The sequence below is a fragment of the Trachinotus anak genome, unplaced genomic scaffold, assembly GCF_046630095.1.
Source record: "Trachinotus anak isolate AG129_WGS33_773 ecotype Australia unplaced genomic scaffold, CSIRO_AGI_Tana_v1 ptg000001l, whole genome shotgun sequence".
Taxonomy (NCBI): domain Eukaryota; kingdom Metazoa; phylum Chordata; class Actinopteri; order Carangiformes; family Carangidae; genus Trachinotus; species Trachinotus anak.
Window position 1 is genome coordinate 19807013 of NW_027273852.1, and position 20775 is coordinate 19827787.

General features: G+C 39.8%; 1 protein-coding gene across 10 annotated transcripts in view; it reads left to right on the top strand.

Moving 5' to 3' along the window:
• Positions 1-1322: 1322 nt before the first annotated feature.
• raph1a (Ras association (RalGDS/AF-6) and pleckstrin homology domains 1a) overlaps positions 1323-20775 on the top strand; it is a 66982-nt gene continuing 47529 nt past the window's right edge. For 3 of the 10 annotated variants that reach the window (XM_071483019.1, XM_071483055.1, XM_071483064.1), the window contains exon 1: positions 1323-1629. The gene's annotated coding sequence lies outside the window, so the exon portion shown is untranslated. Of the gene's footprint in view, positions 1630-6653; positions 13185-20775 lie in introns of all 10 variants that reach the window. The other 7 variants (XM_071483074.1, XM_071483101.1, XM_071483084.1 and 4 more) reach the window with 4 other exon arrangements.

The window sequence follows — 20775 nt, forward strand, 5'->3', positions numbered from 1 at the left end:
AATATGCAGAAGGCTGTATATGTAAAAAATATTTACATATTACATTACTACATATAGGTTCTGGATTTTTCATTGGGGGAAAAGGAAAATATGTAATATAATTTTTATGTTTTTAGCTAGGAAATATTTTTTTGGTTATTTTACTACGATCATAACAGCTGTGGGCATTCTGGCAAGATATCTAGGCTACATTTTACAACGCAACAGTCCTGCTGCCTCTGAAACTATTGGCTCATGGAAATTAATTTTTTTTTGACATTTTTAATTGTCATAACACATTTGCTCAATTCTATAATCCCTTCCCTTTAAACTTTTAATGCTTAGATTTCAACAGATCCTGCTCATGTGGCATGTTGGTAAATAGCAACATGTGTTACAAGTTTGCACATGGTTTCACCTCCAATATTTCTACACAGGCAGTCTCAGACCAGTAGAGGTCAGACTTTGATATAAAAAGCTGCTTAAAAACTGGGCAAGGTGCTGCGTGCCTGTGTGCGTGGGTGGGGGTGGGGGCGGTGGGGGGGGGGGTACTTTCATATCAGAAGAGAATATACAATATAATAAGAGTAGAATATAATAGTATGGAATAGAATAGAATAGAATGACCTCATCAGGCCTGATTGGTTGAGGCTGATTTCTGGGTTGGGCAGAACAGGAAACAAGGAACCGGGCACGCGCAGGGTATGGATGCGCGCTCCCGCTGAGTTTTTTGGGATCCGCTGTAGAGCTTGAGGATGCGTCAAGTCAGACTCTGAAACACCGGAAATTAAGCCGTTTTAGCTTCACAATAAAATACCAACTGATTAAAAACCGACATTTCCGTTAAGACAATTAGTTTTAATAACACGCTGTACCACTTTCAGAATATTGTCGCTTCAGTGCGGGTTTGTTGTTTCTTTTCTTCTTCTTTTTTTTTTGCTTTTTTTATCGATCGTTTTATTTTGATAACATAGGCCTCAACTCCAATGCAAATGCTACAGGTCACTAAAGGTTAGGAATCACAATTTTAGGCCAGTATAACACCACTGACCACATAAGACTTTTAATAAAGGGTAGAGGAATCACTGATGAAAGGTATGTAATATGACAAGCTATAGCAGTGTATGCAGCAACAGAGGCGGAACCTAACTGTTGATGAGAAGGGAAATGGAAATGCATGGCAACGCAATAAAAGTAATATTACATAATTTAGTAATATTGTAGTATTATATTGTACAATAAAATTGTTAAAGAAAATTCACTTTATTTGAAAGGTTTAATAGTTTTATCTGTATAGGTCATATCTATCTATCTATCTATCTATCTATCTATCTATTTAATCATGTAACATTTGTTGCTGGTTTAATACGACCGTGAGGAGGTTTTATTGTGAAATTCCCGCCCAGAAGCCGTCAGTCTTGCCTGCCCCTAACCTGACGCCAGTGTGAGCGGTGTTGGGATTTAGTGTGGCAGCAGGGGAAATCTGGGATATCTGGGAAAGGGGAGTCGGTGAAAACCCGGACTAAACCGGCAGAAATCCCGACGAGGCCTTGCCCGTCACACCGCGGGGTTCCCCGGCGGACACCACTCCTCTGTCTCCCCGCTGCTGGCTGCGGTTTTTCTCCCAGGATACCTCCCAGGATCCGCACAGTGAGTAGCCCGATTCCCCTTCACCTTAACGCATCTCTTTCCCACCACATCCACCCTGCTGTCTCTTTTCCGCGCTGTTGTATGTCTGGATTAAAACTCTTCGCAGGCATTTAGACATTTATTTAGAGCTGCATTGTGTGGCGGACGGAGAGCGGCTCCTTTAATTAACATCCGCTGCAATAAAAGCCAATTAATCCCGTTAGTGGCTGCATGTGTATGCAGAGAAAGAAGGGGGGGGGGGGGGGGGGGGGGGGGGGGGGGGTGACAGAGAAAACGACTGGCTTCACAGAAAAAAAGGCTTTCATTCACTCCAGCTGATTAAATGCATATCAGTGGGCGCTGCATTTGCACACCTAGGGCCGGGTTCTGCCTGTATGTGCCGTTATTGCTTGTGCATGTGTGGTTTGTTCGGCGCTGTGTTAAACGCCGCAGGGCCTGCAGAGCACACACTGCCGGCCTGGATGCGCAGGTTCGCCGGGGAGCAGCAGCCGGCTGACAGCGCCTTTCCAGCCGGAATATTTGCGTTTTGGTGCCGCAGCTCGCAGGCCAGGCGTGCTGAACTGACACAAGCAAGGCGTGGCATTCATATAGCATTACACAGCTATGGGCGTGTTCCCCCGCAGCTGCCACACAACTGACTTCTAAAATGTATAGTTTATTCAAATTCAGTCATTGCTCAGATATGTCCCTACTAATAAGACTGCATGATTATGTGCTCGAATTTACACAAAAATCTTTAATTACATTTTGAATAATAAGCAGGCTGGACGGGGTTTAGCCCAAGTCTCATTTAAAAGTCATTTTAAATTCAGCATCATCAGACATGCAGGCCTGCCATCTGTCTGTCTGCCTGCCTTCCTGCTGGTCAACCTGTCTCACCATCTTGTCCTCTTGCTATAGATTGACTTCCCTCTGACTTCTTGCAGGTAGACCTGTCTTACTGCCCTGCCGTCTTACTGATAGACTTGTCTCATGGGCTCAAAATTGGAAATTCCAGCAGGGTTATTGGTGGAGGCATTGCACTGATCTGCCACACCGAGGGTATTGTTATATTTAGGTAAAGAACTTGAAATGATATGAATGTGAACAGGTTTATGTTAAAGTTAAGACCAAGGATAGTCATGGTGGTTAGTTTGTTTTGCTGTTTTCTGATGATGGCAAGTCTTTGCATAGCTGCTCATGTTTGGACAAAATTTAACATTTAAGAACTCTGGTTCTTTAGTTGAATTGAAGATATAGGCCTGTAGAAAAATATCTTTATAGTTCTCCAAAGTAAGATTTAAAAAAGCAAGTAGTATTGTATAACAAAACTAAAGTTCTGTATTGTATTGTCACTAATTTGGTGGTATGCCATACTCACATCACAGACTGATGATGTCACTGCTTCAAAATCAGCATCCTCATTCATCTGAATGAGACTCAGACAGCAACAGTCAACAATCCTGACTCAACTTTTTGCCAAAGCAACACAATCTGGCAATGAAATACAAAAGCCAATCAAGCTTCTAACAGTACTTTTAGCATCCCTTGTCAAAAAATGCAAAAATGTAATTATAAAAATGATGCAATGAGGTGACGCCCTATTCTCCTGCATATGATGAATTAAAATTTTGTCCAACAAAATCTGATTCAATGAGCCAACCATAACCTTAAAAGCAGTCTTGCTACAAATCCATCCGGTGTAGGATAGGTAAGCAAAGGAATTTTCCAGTATGCAGAGATAACACTGCTGCAACATTGGATGGAATTGTACCCGTGCAAACCAAGAAAGTCCTGTCAGAAGATTGATTGCCTTGTGTATTTTATTGCCAGATTGTGTTGGACTGCACTTTGGCAAAAAGTTGAGTCAGGATTGTTGATTGTTGCTGTCTGAGTCCCATTCAAATGAATGAGGATGCTGATTTTGATGCAGTGATATCATCAGTCTGAGTGTGGCATACCACTCTCTGGGCCTTAAAATTATTTATTACTAGTGTCATTACAATTGCATATTGTCCTATAGGCCTATTTATGCATTTAACAAAAGATCCAGAGTTCTTAAATGTTACATTTTGTCTAAAAACAAGCAGCTTTGCAACTTAGCTGTAGAAAATAAACTTTTGCTCTTTTTTAACTTATGCATTGACATTGATACATCTCCCAATATTCAATAGCACATGAAATACTCACATTGATGTCCATCACAGTGAACTGCTTGGTGATTTCAAATGTGATTATAATCACACCATAGTCCTTCAAATATTTAACACTCACAGTTCTTACAGTCTCTAGTGCTGGGAGACTGTCTCTCACTGCTGTAATCTGTAACCAGGCCCATCAGTGATGAAGTGTAATCGTACAGACAGACTTGAGACGTCCCACCTCTGTAACACAGTTGCGTGCAGCAAAGTGGGGCAGAATTCAGTATCTCCCAGTAGCGTTGTGGGTTAACTGGAGTATAAAAATCCCTACTGCCCTACTTCAACTAAAGGCTGCTCTGACTGTGTCCAACCAGCCAGTTCAGCTTGAGTTTTACATCTGAGTTTTGCAGCGTCCTGGTTTCCTGATATCCTTCATGTTGGTTAGTGTTCATCCCATGGTGTTTCTGCACTGCACTTCCCAATGATCCAGTATGACTCCGTCTTTGGTTTTTCCATTGATTTTGTAGATGATATTCTTTCCTTCAATATAGGTTCCCTGGGGAACAAGAACTTTTTGACGGTCTCAATTACCCTTCCTGCAGTTCCATTGGAAGAACCAGGGTCTGAATCAAATTCTGGATAGATTGTTTTACCCCAGCAACCAGAGACAGGTTTTGCTTGTAGTTAGTGGCTGACAATAATCAGGATGGAGCAGCTCAAGAGATTTTACAACCAAATAGACTGACAACAAAGACCGGTCTTTGTTGTGCAATTTTGCAGAGGATGACATCATACACATGTAGAAATGACAAGAAAGGCGACTGTCATGCTTCTGATATGTCAGCTGACTAATCTGGTTAATTGTCTTGGGGGTTTGGCCCTGCTGTGCAAACAGAAGTCACAATGAGCTGGAGGAACTATAACCAAGCAAAAGCACCTACGATGTAATTTGAGCAGCTGGTTATTGAATTAAAGTAATCGGCACGTTCGTGCTTCCCAGAGGTTGAGTTCCCTGTAGCACCAACCCTCAATATGTTAAGCCAAGATGTCAATTTTGCACTCCAGATATCTCAGTGATGATAGAATGCTTAGATGAAAATGATGTATATAATTAGCTTGGATAATACCCAGTGAGTGGTGGAGGCTTGACTGTCTTGCTTAGAGGCACTTAAGTGGATACGAATGTCTGTTTTGGGAATTGCACATCTGCATTTCCACGCACTGGACAGGCCTGCGAGCATTAGGAGACGATGTTGGCCTTGTGTGCTTCCTCTGGCAGCTCTGCAGTCATTGTGTAAACATCAGATTGAATGCACTGGTTACATCTGTATCAGCTGCTCTGCTGCAGTTTGTCAGTATATTCTCACTGGTGGCTACGAGAGGTCAAACCAGGTCACTATCTGATGTTGTTGTTTTCTTCTTTCTGTCTTTCATACTGTGTGTGTGTGTGTGTGTGTGTGTGTGTGTGTGTGTGTGTGTGTGTGTGTGTGTGTGTGTGTGTCTCTCTCTCTCACTCACCAAGTGTATGGAAAAGTCATCCCTCCTTCTCTCAGGAAATTCCTCTTTGTCCCAGGGGTAAGACAGACAGAGAGGGTGTGAAGAAGCAACAAGCAGGTCTGCTACAGACGGACACTCTTGGCCATGCTTTCTTATTCAGTCAGTTTTATTTTGTTGTGAAAGCTAAGCTATCACATCATTTAAATGCAGTTGTGCATATGGGCTATTTTGACACTTTTCCCTCTTGGTGCATTCAAGCACAGATATTTGAGATTTAACCTTTGGCCCCACACAAAACCATAATTTTAATCTTTATTTCATTTCATTTCTAGAGAATAAGTGGAATTAATGTTTTCACACGTTTCAAATGTCCATTACCCTAATCTGGACTGAAAACAAGTGCTTAAATGTGAACTTATTCTCATGTGGTGTGGGTAAATAGGGCTAACCTGCAGTATAACACTGTGTGTAGTGTATAGTGTAATGCAGCACTCTTGTGTAGTAGTCTTTAGTGCAGTCAGTTTTGCTGTGTCAGTGTTAAACCTGCAGAGACACACACACACTAAACTGCATCAGGGCTGGAGAGAGAAACTCAAGACACTGTGTGTGTGTGTGTGTGTGTGTTCCTCTTCATGACATTGTCTGTTGGACTGCTGACCAGTTTGTCTTTTTGGCAGTGATGTAAAGCAGTTTATTTCACTGCAGTAGGGGTTGCGAGACATGCTGGGCAGATAAAACATAAGGCTAACTGGCTAACCTAAATGCTACATACTGCATACAGATTCACTGATTTTCGTGTGGTTGGCTTTATAGTACCGGCTTCCTCATGTATGTAGCTATTTATTTTTTTCAGAATCAGAATCAGAATCAGTTTTATTGCCAAGTATGTTTTCACATACAAGGAATTTTTTCTGGTGATTGGTGCAATTGATCAGCAACAGTGGGGCTCTCTAGCCTTGTTGATGAGGCTAATAGCAGATGGGAAGAAGCTATTTTTGTGGCGAGAGGTTTTGGTCCTGAAGGACCGCAGCCTCCTGCCAGAGGGGAGTGTCTCAAAGAGTTTGTGTCCAGGGTGGGAGGAGTCCACTTTTTTTCACAATTTTCCATTGTCTTTCATTGCTTTGATATGCATTGGTGATATCTGTCTTGGTGAACCTGATGAGTGTTATCCTACCCTACCTCATGATTTTAGTTTCCTCCACAAAAGTTTGCTGTACAAACACACCCTAGTTTATTGCTGCACCTAGCCATACTAATACAGACTAATCAACCAGTTCTGCATCTGGTGCTACTTACATGACGGTTTCTAATTATTGATTTTAATAAGAGTTTTAAAGAGGCATGGATGGTCATTCAAGTCATTTTGTGCTATTGAGTTGTACACTGTTATGTGTTATTATTGCACAGGGAGGTGGTCCTGATACTTTGTCCAACCCATTTAGTCTACTCATCGGAGGCCGACTCCACTGCAGCTCAAAGACCACTTCACTGGTGCTAATAAGTTGGTAATCGTAATTCATTTAACCTGCTGACACAGGAATCAAACTTGCTGCCAACTTTCCAGTTACAAGCCCCACTTATGTAACCTTTCATTGCTTCAAATACCAAAATACAGCTGAAATGAATTATCGCTCTAGAATTGCAAGTGAAATTCTGGCACTTTAAACGGTTTTGGTGCGAAAGACCTTTGTGCTGCACAAAACTTTGAGCTCTGACCAGGACTGCAAGTAATGATATTTTTTAATTAACAAATATTCCGGCTTTTTTTTTTTTCTGTAAATCCTGAAAAATGCCCTTATTTACCACAGCCCGATGGGATGTGTTCAAATGTCAAACACATAGATATTCAGGTTACTATCATATATCAGTGTTTCCGATATTTTGACTAATTTGAGAGGGCTCCGACAATATCAGCATTGATTGCCACATGTTGATTTTCTAGTTTTTTTGAACATTCTAATAGGTAAAATCTAAAGTAAAGTAAACTATAGTAAAGAAAGCTTTAGTCACTGACTGATTATCATTGTTTAAGGCCACCCAGTATTATTTTCAACACAACCTGCCTAGGCTGTGAAGGCAGCTGTGTCTGTGTTTTTCAAATTGTGCCACTAAGAGTTGGACTGTCCCACATGTGTCCAAAAGTTGGTTAAAAAAAAAAAAAAACACTCTTGATCCTACCTGATTTTTTTTCATGCATGTCTAACCATTGGAAGTCCTCACAAGTAACAAAAAATATGGCAGACCCTACTAGTGATGAAAACACTAATGTGTATGTGTGTGTGTGCGTGCTCTGATAACAATAAATGTTTTTTCTGCTGTTTGTTGTTGAGACAGGGAACTGGCAGCTGAATGCAATGACTCAGCCAGTGTGTGTATATATCACCCTCCCACACACACACACACACACACACACACACACACACACACACACACACACACACAGAAACACATAATATTAATGGAGTATCCAGATGAGGTAACAGTACTCCACTTTCCTCCTACTCTCCTTTGTTAACTGCTCTGTAAACTAAACACCAAACAGCAGAACTGTAAAATGGCCTGATGGAGTGTTCAGTACACAATATCTTTATATTTTACTACATTTTTAAGAAAATCTGACTTTTACAAAAACAGCAGAGGAAGGGTTTTGTGTATTTTCATTGATGTACATCAAGGAAAACCCCTACAAACCCCTCAGGGTTCAGAGATCAGGGATGCCATTTAGAAAGCTGGTGCTGGTCTGAGGGACATTCCTCTGTGACGCAGTCAAGGAACAAGGAAATCTGGGAAAACAAACAAGACATGATGTTTCATTTGTTGGTGCAGTTGTCACTGATCCAGTCAGCTGTTTACACAAACAGCAAAAACAAAGCCTCAAAGCAAATCAATCCAGAGACAAAAAGAAGCTGAGGTTCAGATATTCAAACAGTAATATATTCAATTCCTCATGTGGAGAAATTTCAACCTCTTTCTCAGTAAGACTCCTGAGAAGACAAACTTCTTAAAGCTGTTGTATAAGACTTTTTTCAAAATAGTGTAAAATTTTGATTGAAAGCTATGTTAAAAGCATATAGATGATTATAAATCTGACAAAATGTCAAAAGCCGGGAAGTTGGTATTTAGTAGTAGTTAGTATTTTGTACAGACTCCCATCATGAACAAAATACTAAAGTTCAAATGCAGTTTTCAACCAACATCAGCACTGTCTGTCTCCGTTTCTGTCTCTCTTTAATTCCAGACAGATGTAGAGTCATGCTGGCTGCTGTTGCTGTGTTACTGCACAGCTCTCATTCTTGGAAAATTTAATCTCATTTTTCTTTTAATTCTTTTATTTTTCTCTGTCGTGTTTTTCCTCTGAGTTGTATCACTCTAGCCAAGCCACTTTCTCTCTCCCACTCGCTCTCTCTCTTTGTCATTCTGTGCCTATGTCCCTCGGCCCTTGTGGAGATCCAGGGGCAGGCTGTGCAGCTGGGGATCAGGACTTTCGTTTTGACTGTGCTGAATGGAGGCTGAGTTTGTTTCACTTGATTTTTTTTTTTTTTTTGAAGTGTCCACTGTCTATGAACACTCTGCCTAAGGAGTGGGGGAAGAAGCATTCAAATCCTTTACTTAAGATTCAAATTCAGGCAAACTTTATTGTCCATCAGACAGTCAATGGTTTCACAAGTAAAAAGCACACAGCACATACATTCAATATTTTACCTGGGTGAAAGTACAGAAGTATAATCAAAGTGAGAAAAGTAAAAGTGCCATTTTATTATTAGGAATCTGTTTGAATTTCACTGTTGTAGCTGGTTGAGGTTGAGCTAGTTTACATACCGTTGGAAGGTTTATATCAACCTCTAGGCTATCAGCTTAACAGATATATTGATATCAACCAATAAGTAACAAGAAATTTTCACATAAAAATGGCTATATAGATATATTTACAGTAATTTAGAGGTGACACAATTGTAGTTTGTCCATCAGAGGGCACCGACAATTTTATTTTTAACAGTAAAATGTCCCATCCATTATATATAATGGTCACATTATAGGCTTAGGGTTGTTTGATAACCACTTTTTAATAAAAAAAAAAATAGCCTATGCATATATGAATTGATTTCAGTGTAATCACAGTTCATGAGGGCACAGGGCTTTTTTGCATCAAATTCAAATTTACTGAACTTTGACATGTGAATTTGCATGAGGTTAAGGCGCATACCAAATAACAACAACATCCATGGGTCAATTCCTTGCCTGGGGAACCTTTTTTTTTTTTTAAACAGGATTTGATAGTACAAACACTTTTCTTGAATAAAATTTTAGCAACTGAGCTAACTAAATCGATACATAGTGAGAGTTAACTCAGAGAACTGCTGTGACTGACTAGCACTAGCATGTTCCTGGCTGTTAGCAGTAAGCTAACAGTTCGTAATGTCGGAGAATAATCTGTTTCGTCCTAGTTTATATACATTAATTTTTTTGGTAGTTTGTTTATGTGTGCATGTTTAAAAAGGGTACTGTAGGGTTTTTGCTTGATGTCAGTTGCTAATATCAAGAGCTGGCACCCCAACACCCTTTTTTAAAATTGATTCTTGCCTTACTCATTGAAGTCAAAGTCAAAACTTCTCAAAAATTTTATCATCAAAAGAGATGTAAATATTCTGTCAAAAAGGCAGAGAAAAGAAGAGTCAAACAGATAATCTACTAGTAACGTTATTACAGATGGAAAGAGTGTAGTTAGCCATTTGTTAGCCTGTTAGCTCTAGCAGCACAAAGCAGTAAAACAAGGCACAGAAGCAGAGCTAATTATACCCTGAGCTGTGCCACACAGCCTTTATTGTGTATGCCATTGATGTTTAAAGGGAATGATGTTATTAAAAAGCGTGTGTGAGAGCGTGAAACAAAGTGAGAGTGTGTTTGGGGTTTGTTGGTTTGTTCGTCGGTTGGTTTGAAGTAACTGTTGACACAGTTAGTTGTGAGTGTGTGTGTGTGAGTGTGTGTGGGTGTCAACTGGCTTGAAGAAAGTGTTGATACTGTAAGCTTGACTGTTTTCCATTGCTCAGACTAAGAGAAAAAAGTACAGGCATTGAACCTGTGTGTGTGAGTGTGTGCATGTGTATGTGTGTGTGTGTGTGTGTGTGTGTGTGTGTTTGGCTGGATGTGTGTGTTAATGTTATGGCTTGGAGTATGCCTGGAACAGCTACTATTTTTTTTTGTGCTGGCTCTTTCACATGTGAAAACACACACACACTCACACGTGAACCAGGTCCAGACCAAACCACAGCAACCTCCCATATCCAGACAGCTCTCCAGTAGAGATGGAAAGTATGTGAGCCTTCTTTCTGTCTGCCTACATTTGTCTCGAACGTGTGAATCAAAACAGTGTGGATGAAGACAGATGCCGTGCGGCTCTTTCTGTTTTCTGTGGAGAGAGCCGCGGAGCTGCAGGACTGGATTGGCTGCATCAGAGGTCACGGTTCAGAGTTGCACCACTCATGGCAGCATGTGCACTGTAGCCCTCAGAGACAGACGTTTTATTTTGGGAACTTGACTACACAATATACGCACAAGAGTCAAGCGTGGTTGAGTTGTGACTGGGAAGTCGCCAACTCAAATCCTCTGACTGGTTTGGAAAAATGTAGGGATGGAAAGTGGATGAGGAATATGCTCGCCTACCTCAACAATTACAGCGTAGGTGTCTTTAAGCAAGGAACAGACTGCCCCAAAACTCTGTAGCTGTGCTGAAAAAACAGATATACTCTGTTTAGCAGTTATATGTTTGTCTCCTCTCTCTGTGGTAAACTGGCCGAGCACACAGGGCTGATGATGGGACTCTATATCCAGATATTTCCAGCAGCTCCAATAGAGTAGGACCCTGTTTACGTAGTACTGCTTCTATGATCACAGTATCTTTGTCTCTCCCTCCGTGCACCAATGAGGAGGCTTTTTCTTTGTCCTACAGAATGTCTGTGACTATTACAGACCATATCCTGTAATTTCCTGGTGGTTTAAAATGCCGTCCAGAATCATGAGTTAAATTATTGAGTAGCCCAGTGAATATTTAATTCCCCAGTAATATTAAACCCATCTGAATGACGCTCAGGTGATAGTAACTGTACAATATTGTTGATTGGTCATTAATCATAATGTGTGTGTTTCAATCCCAGGAGCAAGAAATTGAACCTTGCTTCCAGTGTATTTACATTGAAATGAAATTCAACTTGCTTTTGTTAAAAGCATGTGTCTGATATAGATGTAACCCCAGGGTATGTAAGCTATTATGCACTTTCACCAGCTGGCCCATCAGCTGATAAGTTAACATTTTGGTAAGATATGCATTCAGTTTGATGTAGCTATTGGATAAATCCATGTGAGGAGTGAAAAGTTCCATACATTATAAATTGTGTTAAATGTACACAACAAGCCAACAGACTGGGGCGTAAGAAGTGTTAACCAGGTTTCAGAAGTGTAAGTGTCAGGGTAGTTTGAAGTCTTTGTGATAGTTAGGTGAAGCTGGGTCTGGGGATAGTCTTAGCTCAGGACTTGTCGGAACTGGAGCCAGGCTGGTGGTTTTCAGCTGAGCCAGATTCAGTTGCTCATTCTCTGCTCTGTCATTATATGATTAACTCCATAACTCTATATAAGTGTGTGTTATCTCTGTGTGTATGGGTATCTGTGTTTGAGCAGGTTTTTCAGTAGTGAGCACGCATTACTTGTCCATTCCACCTTCTCTTGCTCGTTGCAATGTTTATGTCTACAGTATATGTTTGTGTACAAAAAGTGGACATAATAAACACAACATTTGCACAGAAATTAAGAATTGTGCATGAAAAATACACCCACAGAACACACTGTCATTATTTGGTCACCCTTTTCCTGTTTCTCGCTGTTGTTGAAAAGGTTGTCGTTGGTTCCTACCCCAGATGTTGTTTCTGGCAGAAGCTGCAACTGAGGACAGACAGAAATGGAAAGTTTTGCTTTTTTCTCACTATGAGGCATTTAGCTTGGGTGCCACTGTGTGGGTGTGTGTATGTTGAAGGAAAATGCTACCCTTAAACCGTTGTCATGTGATAGGAACTAAAATTAGTATGTTTCTGGAGGTTTCAACATTGTAGTGGGTGTTTGGAACAAAGTGTGGATACTCAATGCCAAAGATTTGATGTGTCCAGGTCCTTGAATAATAGTTAAGCGTAATAATATTTGTAGTTTTGGGCTGTTGGTTAGACATTTCATGACATTACCTTGTGCTGTAGGAGGTTGTGGTTGGCACTTTTCATAGTTTTCTGATCTTTCATTGACAAAACAATTTAGCTATTAATTGAGAAAACCATCATTAGTTAAGCTGTAGTATCAATAAATCAGTGCATGGTCCAATCAGCTACCCTCATGTGAATATGAGCTAGCATGATCTGGTTTGTAACTCCCACTTGTAAAAAACATGCTGGTAGGAACGTTTTGTTACCTTTGGATAGATATATTTCTAATTGAATGTAGAACTATTCCTTTAACATCATAACCAAGACAGAAAATAATTTTGGTTTTGCCAATTCACTTCAATAGTCAGAGAATTAGTAGCCCAAACTTAGAGGCACTTAAACTCTGAAGTTGTGGTGGTTGGTTAAATTTTAGCTGACTAGCTAATGTAAGATCAGACATGCAGTCTGGCTAGGTTAAAGGAGGTATTTGTAAGTTTTGCTATTGCTGTACAGCCAACATTAACATTAACAGCTGTTTAGTTACCAGTCTCACTTCAGTCATCATTGGATTTGCAAGACAAGAGGTTATAAAACATCTTTATGAGCAGCGCTACGTCTTCAGAGCAGACTGGACGCCATAGCGACTCAGTATCCATGGTTAGCATGCTAACTTCAGTAGAAGAAAAGAAGTGAAAGAAACAGAAGCAAAACAAGAGTTACCATTGGTGTTGCTTTCCACCACTGGAGACAGCTCTTTGTGAGTAAAAGGAATGAGGTTTAATGCTGAACTTGCCATGTTTCTAAGCAGACAGCTGTTAAGGCTAACATTGGCTATGTAGCAATACCAAAACTTACAAATAGCTCCTTTAAACTTGGATCTTCGGGGAGTTTAACTGGTAGTTAACTTACAGTAGAGACAGATTTTATGTATTTAGTCAGGGGTAGAGACTAGGCTTTGTACTAGCTGGTTAGTGTGCTAACTTCAGTAGACTTTAGCATGCATGAAAAGCTGTCGTCGTTTTCATGGGTGTACCTTCATTACCCTGCTATTCATATTGTCTTTCATTGTGATTGTGATTGTGTACATCACGTTATAAGTCTTCAGTAACCAGAAAAATGTTGTAAGGGAAAATTTAGATTGGGTTTTTTAGAGTAAAATCTCAGTAAAAAGTTCACATCACACAGTCATATAGACTGGACCTTATTTGAATGGTCAACCCATCGCAGACCACGGGGTCCATCTTGGCTTTGTGCTAATGTGTGCACTGGTTACCGGATACAGACTCAGATGCAGTCAGCCTTGTCAGTTCAACTGTCCTTGTCTTTCTTGTTCTTCTTCCTCCTGTTAGCAGCATTTTAACCCAGTAGCTCATTGACCTTTTATCGAGTGTATGAGACGGTGTTCCCTCTGTGTGTTTGTGTGTGTTTGTGTGTGTGTGTGTGTGTGTGTCAAAGTAGTAAAGCAGAGTGCTGTGATTCTTCCTGACAGTTCTGCAGTGCGACCGACTCTACTGCAGCAATACCAGGCCTGTGTGTGTGTGTGTGTTTGTTTGTGTGTGTGTGTGTGTGTGTGTGTGTGTGTGTGTGTGTGTGTGTGTGTGTTTGTGTGCGTGTGTGTGTGTGTGTGCCTCCATTCATGCTTGCAGTCTTAACAGTGATTATGAGGAAACCTCCTAACACCAGACTTGGTTTGAAAGGGCTCACAGTGTGGGCTCACAGTCATGTTGATCATTCAGAAACAGTTTTGCAGTGTTCTCACTGCAGGACTCAAAAAGCTTTTCACAATCAACAGCCACCCATCAGATTTCAGAGTGTGGATGCACACTGAGGTGGTATGACATGCTTTAACTGCTTGGTTCCATCTTCGCAGCTTACCACACTGATCCCTGATCTTCCCTCACTTGACTAAACGTGAAGTTCCCTGCCCTTATCCAAACTGTGTTGACATTAGGTTTGCAGCTATTATAGATTGATCTGCTCATTATTTTCTTGATTTAATTATTTATACTATAAAATGTCAGAAAGTGGTGAAGAAAAAGGGAAATGATGCCCATCACATTTTCATACAGCTCACTGACAAGTTTGAGTTGCTTATTTTGTCTGACCAGCAGTTGAAAACATGAAGATGTTTAGTTTGTTATCAGTTGAAAATCTGCAAAAGAACATATCCCTCTGCTGCCATTTGGTTCAAGATGAACAGCTGGTCCTGCCAAAAATTGATTTGAGGAGTTTTACAGTCTCCTCATTGCTCCAAACAGATCTGATGTTTTCATTTGCCACTATTTTTCGTCTTCAGTGGACACTTAAGTCACATTCTCCATGTACGTCATGATTTATTCAATAAGTCTGTTTCCATAGCACACCGACTTCTCTGCGCCGACCAAATGTAAGATTTTTCCAAATTTTTAGCTTTTCCACTCATCTTTTTTTCATGCCTATAATATTCACATTATAGAAGCTGGTACCAGAGAACTTTTTGTCACTTTTCCTTGAAAAAAATCACTAAAAAACAGAATTTGTTTAATGTTGCTGATTAACAGATACGTGCACTAACTAACAGTAAAAATTCTGTGGTGAAAATTAGAGTAATCAACTAATTAGAGGTCTAGTTGATATAATGATAAATTCATTGGCTGAGCATGTGTGGTCATGCAGGCGCCTATTTAACGTTATATTTCATATATTTATTTTTTTATTTTTCAGACTTAATTTATCACTTCCATAATCTCACTTGTTGGTCATGGAGAGAGAAACGTTTGCATGTGCACCATAACCCTGTCCCTCATAAAGGAAAGATTGTCCGCAAATTTGGTGTGTCAGTTAAACTTCCAGCGACTCGCCATGCCTGATTGGATGTAGAAGAACTGCCATGACACATCGGCTAAGTTGCATGCACTGTGAACACTTACTTCCTTCCTGAAAACATCTTCAAAACATCAGCTTTTACATCAGCAGTGACAAAATTGAACGTGTAAGTAGCAGATGCAATGTTGATTTACAACACTGATACTCAACTACACATTGCACTGCAGTTCTATTCTTTTCTATTTCATTCTATTTTTTTCTGCCCTCCAGTGCTGGCAGCTTGTGCCCCATCTGAGTAAAAAGGAAAAAAAGCAGGCTGCAGATTTAACCCGAGGGCAGCATAAGAGAATGCGTGCAGTAATGTGACCTGACGGCTGGCCTTGTCTAGGCAGTGCTGTGTTGGATGAGTTGTGAGTATGTGTGTGTGAGCTGGTTACCAGCCAGAGCAGTATGACTTTACATCTTGCAGCTCAGCAGCAAGGCACCGACTCCGGCAGGGTTGAGGGTTTGATTCCCACTGGACCTGTTCAGAACTGACAACAAAGAAGAGTTTATTTTGTAAAACACAGCGTAGAGTAGTGCCACCTACTCTACAGATACACTGTGGAGTAGGTGGCACTAGATTTAAAATGTCAGCTTGTCTTTTTGTGTCTTCAGCCTTCAGCAGCTGTAGACTAAACTGTCTGCTGTCAAGAGACAAGCTGTTCTAAATAGGTGCATTGGGGGGGCATCTACCACCCCTATGCTTTAAACTTCTCAGTTACAAGTCTCTCTCTCTCTCTCACACACACACACACACACACACACACACACACACACACACACACACACACGTGTCATCTTTCTGTACGCACAAGATCCCTCATTGGCATAATGCAGTCCCTAGACCCTAACCCTAATCTAGATCTAATTCCAACCTTAACCTTAAAACCAAGTCTTCTTCAGACTGTCCTTTGAAGTAGTGAGGACCAGAAAAAACTGACATTGGTCCTCTCAAAGATAGCAATACAAGCCCACATATGTACACACAGTCCATATCCTCCAGGCTCAAATGAACTCATATTTCCCAGTTATGATGTTCAGTGAACAGTCCCAGTATGATCACGAGCCTACAGTGTGGCTGGTTAGACTTGCACAAAGTTTCAGTATTTAAAAATATATTTATTGCTTCTTATAACAAGAAATGATTAAAGGGTTCTTACAGTTGGGCAATCACATTACTTTGATCTTTATCTGTGGTTCATAGTTGTGAGGAACTTGCAAGTCGAGTTTATTCATCATGTGTGCACCTCATGAAATGAACAGATTTAAAGACACAGTGACTTCACTGGCATTTACTTGCAATGCCATAAGAATTTTTAAAAGGGCAAACTTGATTTTGGTTGGCGTTTACTGCTGGCCTTTTGAAGTGTTTGCTTCCTTTCCCTGTGCTGAACTTCTACTGTGTTTAAGCCCAGTACCTTTTTTCAGTTGATCTGCTGATTATATTTGTTTGAATAATCAATTGATCATTTAGTCTATAAAACACTGGAGAAGAGTGAAAAATGCTCATCACAATTACCTAAAGGTTATGTCATGAAAATATAATGTTAATCACAAAAATGATCACATTTGAGAAGCTGACATCTTCAAAACATGACGTTTTTAATAGAAATTTTTGAAACTTCCTACTGACACATTATAGCCACATAAACTATTAAAATAAAGAAAATCAAAATACACTGAGATCTCGGTGGAGAAGTGATATTTGCGTTGCCACCAGGATTATTTTTCGCGATGCTTTGAAGAATCGCAATGACGCATTAGAAATGCATTGAAATGCATTAGAAAGTAACAGTGCCTTTATTGTTTCAATTAAATGTTTTCCAGTTTGCCAATTATTATTATACAATTGACATTATACACAGTATTAAGAGGGCAGCCCTCTTAAATCAGATTTCCAAGTTTCATTATTAGTGAAATAATGGAGAGGTAAAGCTATTGTTTTCAGTCCAAGATTTTAAAGCCTCTGTTTTGGCAGGCTGCGTAGTTTCATAATGCCCTTTAATGCTTCCTGTTTGGTAACGCAGAAGTCATCAATCTGCTGGGCAAGAGAGTCAGCGTGACAAACCTTCAACAAACATTTTACAAACATATTAGTATTCACCAGGAGAAGATGACCACAGAAGTAAAAATGCAACTTCCAAGATAAAAAATCAAAAAGTCAAAATCAGGTGCATAATACTGTAAGTCATATTGAAAATATTAAAGTCCCCATATTTTATACTTTTCCAATGTTTTATTTGAAGATATGTATCCATATATATATATATATATATATATATATATATATATATTTGTGGTTTTAAGTATCAAAAACATCTCTGTGTAGTTTTGCATCTCCTCTCTCAGGCTTCTCTCTTGAGCTCTGGTAACAAGAAGCTAATCTAAGTGATTTTCACTTAATTCCTTAGTTGATCAACACAAAAAGAATGAACAATTTCAATATTAATTAATATTAATTAATCATGTAAGCATTTTTGTCATGTTTTTCTTAGTCCACACATGCTTAAACATGGTTTTCAGTCAACCTTTATGTGCGTTGGCTCGCCTTGAACGTGCCTTTTCACTTCTTATGCCTCTGCACCAGCAAAAGCCATGGCCGGAGACATTATGTTTTTGGCTTGTCCATCTTATTCTTGTGAATGCAAGTGAAGAGACAGCTCGAGGGAATTTCTTCAAATTTGGCACAGAGGTCCATTTACACTCAAGTATGAACTTGAAGACTTGAAGAGTCTGTTGGTCAAAGTCAAGGTCACCATGACCTCACATTTTTGTCCATAACTCAATAATTCATATGCTAATTATGACAAAATACACTTAATAGCATTAAATAAATTCCTGCAGTCTTCACTGCGTACAGATCGGGGACACATAAAAGGAAAAACCTTAATAAATGAGTTGAGAAACACAAATCCAGATGCCTCCACAGAGGGCATGAGGGGTCACTGAATGGCTGGATGAGTGTGAATATAATGTGAATCATATGCCAGGGCCTTCGCAGTCACCAGATCTTAACCCAGTTGAAGACTGATGGGAGATTTTGGACTCACGTTTTAGACAGCGCTCTCTACCACCATCATCAAAACACCAAATGAAGGAAAATCCTTTGGAAGAATGATGGTCATCCCTCCAGTCGAGCTCCAGAGACTCGTAGAATCAATGCCAAGCTGTTCTGACGGCCCATGGTGGCCCAACAAAAAAGACATCTTATGTTGGTTTGTCCTTTAATTTGTCACCTGTCTGTAGCAGGTAACTCAAAATCCTGAATGACAAAATACAAATAATAACCCAAAACTAACAAGCCAAAAAATAAATAATTTCAGGAAAAAGGATGTATAAAGACACAGGTGACACTCTGAATCAATGATATTCATGAAAAGTGACTAACTCTGATATTTATAGTAATCAGAGATCGTGACTAACCCACAAAGACATTCAGTACATCAGTCCGTTCAGAGTTATTGACTGAGGACAGACGGTCAGCCACAAGCTGTTTTGAAACACTGTTATTAGCTAATTCATCCTAATATGTTCCTGTGAAGTAATCAGTTGCAACACAGCGGGATGAGGAAGCTTTTTTTAAATGACACTTCAGTTTTTAATTCCTGGAATGAGATGGAAAGTTGTATTTCACAACCACATCGGTCCAAAGAAAGATGCGAGAAGTGCAACAGGTCATTAACAGTTTTCAGTTGTTTGCAATTAAATAAACTGTTGCTATGGAAACGCCTGATGGCTGAAAGAGCTCCACATAGGAACTGTTTTGGACACGCCTGGTTCTAGAAGAAAAGTCCTATTTATTTTTCCAATACAACAATGGTGCGTCACACACAGATGGTGGACTTCTGCGGCTTGAATTGACTTAAAACTCTCCTGTTAAATTTTCAGTAAAAAAAAAATAGCAACTGCATCCAAAAACATTAGGTTCTCTGATTAAAAGTCAAAGGTTGTGTATGCAAAACCTTTGGGGGAGAAGTTAACATCAACTTTAACTGTGCTGATTTCACATCTGCAGTTTTAGTCGGTTCACTTTTCATTTTTGCATCGATTGTGGTTGAAATCAGCAAATGTTTTGTCAACAACTGCAATGAAGAAGTGTTTTGAATCCGATACCATTCCGACTTCTGCTTCTGACTGTCACCTCCTTCATGGCAGCAGAACCTGAAGCCCATGGGTTTTATAGTATTGAGACCTGTCCGTCATATTAAAATGATGGAAAAAAACAGATTTTTTTCTGAAACAAAGTTAAAATAATTGAAACTTGCGGCCATAATATAAACCTGTATGATTGTTACATTATCCAGGAGAGTCCCGTGTTTCTGTGTACAGTACCAGTGTAGAAGAAACATTTCAATGGGAACACAGAATGTAAAAAAACAATTCCACAACCAGTAACCCCCCTCTTGCAAATGTGTTACCTTTTGTGACAAAGCAAATATTGATAAGCAGCTTTTATCCATTTTATGAATTTCCTTGTTGGCACATTATCTTTAGTTACTCCATTTTCTACAGGTGTTTTGTGACTGTTATTATGAAATTTTAGATTTGACACCTGCCCTATGAACGGGGTCATTGTCATCCTATTTCTCCACTCATTTTTCAGGTTTTTCCTTTAATTTGTAACCTGTTTGTCAGTACTAAAAGGTCTTAAATTTAACTTGGTGAAATGTGCATAAACCCTGTTGAAGGCAGGTGGACAGGTCCCATATTTTACACTTTTTTAGTGTTTTATTTGAAGTTTTGATGACCACAAGAGGATATATTTGTGGTTTTAAGAACCAAATACTATCTCAATGTAATTTTATATCTCCTCTCTCACATATAGAAACTACGTATAGCAGATCTTTGGTAAACACTCAGAGAAACCAATGGCTGGGGTGTGGCTGAGAGCAGTGACTGCTTTGTTGTGACATCACAAAGTTCCAGAAGTCCTGACGGCTGGTTTTAAGGCTCAGTTTCTGAATACAGGCTGTGTGCATTTCTCTGTGGACTGAGGCTTTGATACTTTCACAGTATTAATATAGAACCTAGACCTGCTTTGTAATCAAAAAATACATAGAAATCTCACTTTATGCAATATGGGACCTTTAAAAAAAATCTAAATAAGCATCAGGCTTTAGTCACACATACCTGTTAGTGGGATCAATTAATTGTTGATTGTGACCTCTTTATTAGATTTAATGACAGTAACAACTGGTTAAATAACATTAGCATCATCTTCTAAAATAGGACCACAAGCTACAGTCAGCTGTGCAGAGTGGTTGCTGGTTTGAATCCCCAGATGAGAAAAGGCCAACAAGTAAAAGTGATGTACTCAGGAGCACACGGGGAGAGGGCAGATAACTGTGTATGTGTTTGTCCCAACAAGGGTGGTCTTGTTGTTTCAGCCATCAGCTACTGATCATATGAGAGCTGCTAATGATCTTATGCAAGCTAGGATTGGAGTGCTGTGTGTGTGTGTGTGTGTGTGTGTGTGTGTGTGTGTGTGTGTGTGTGTGTGT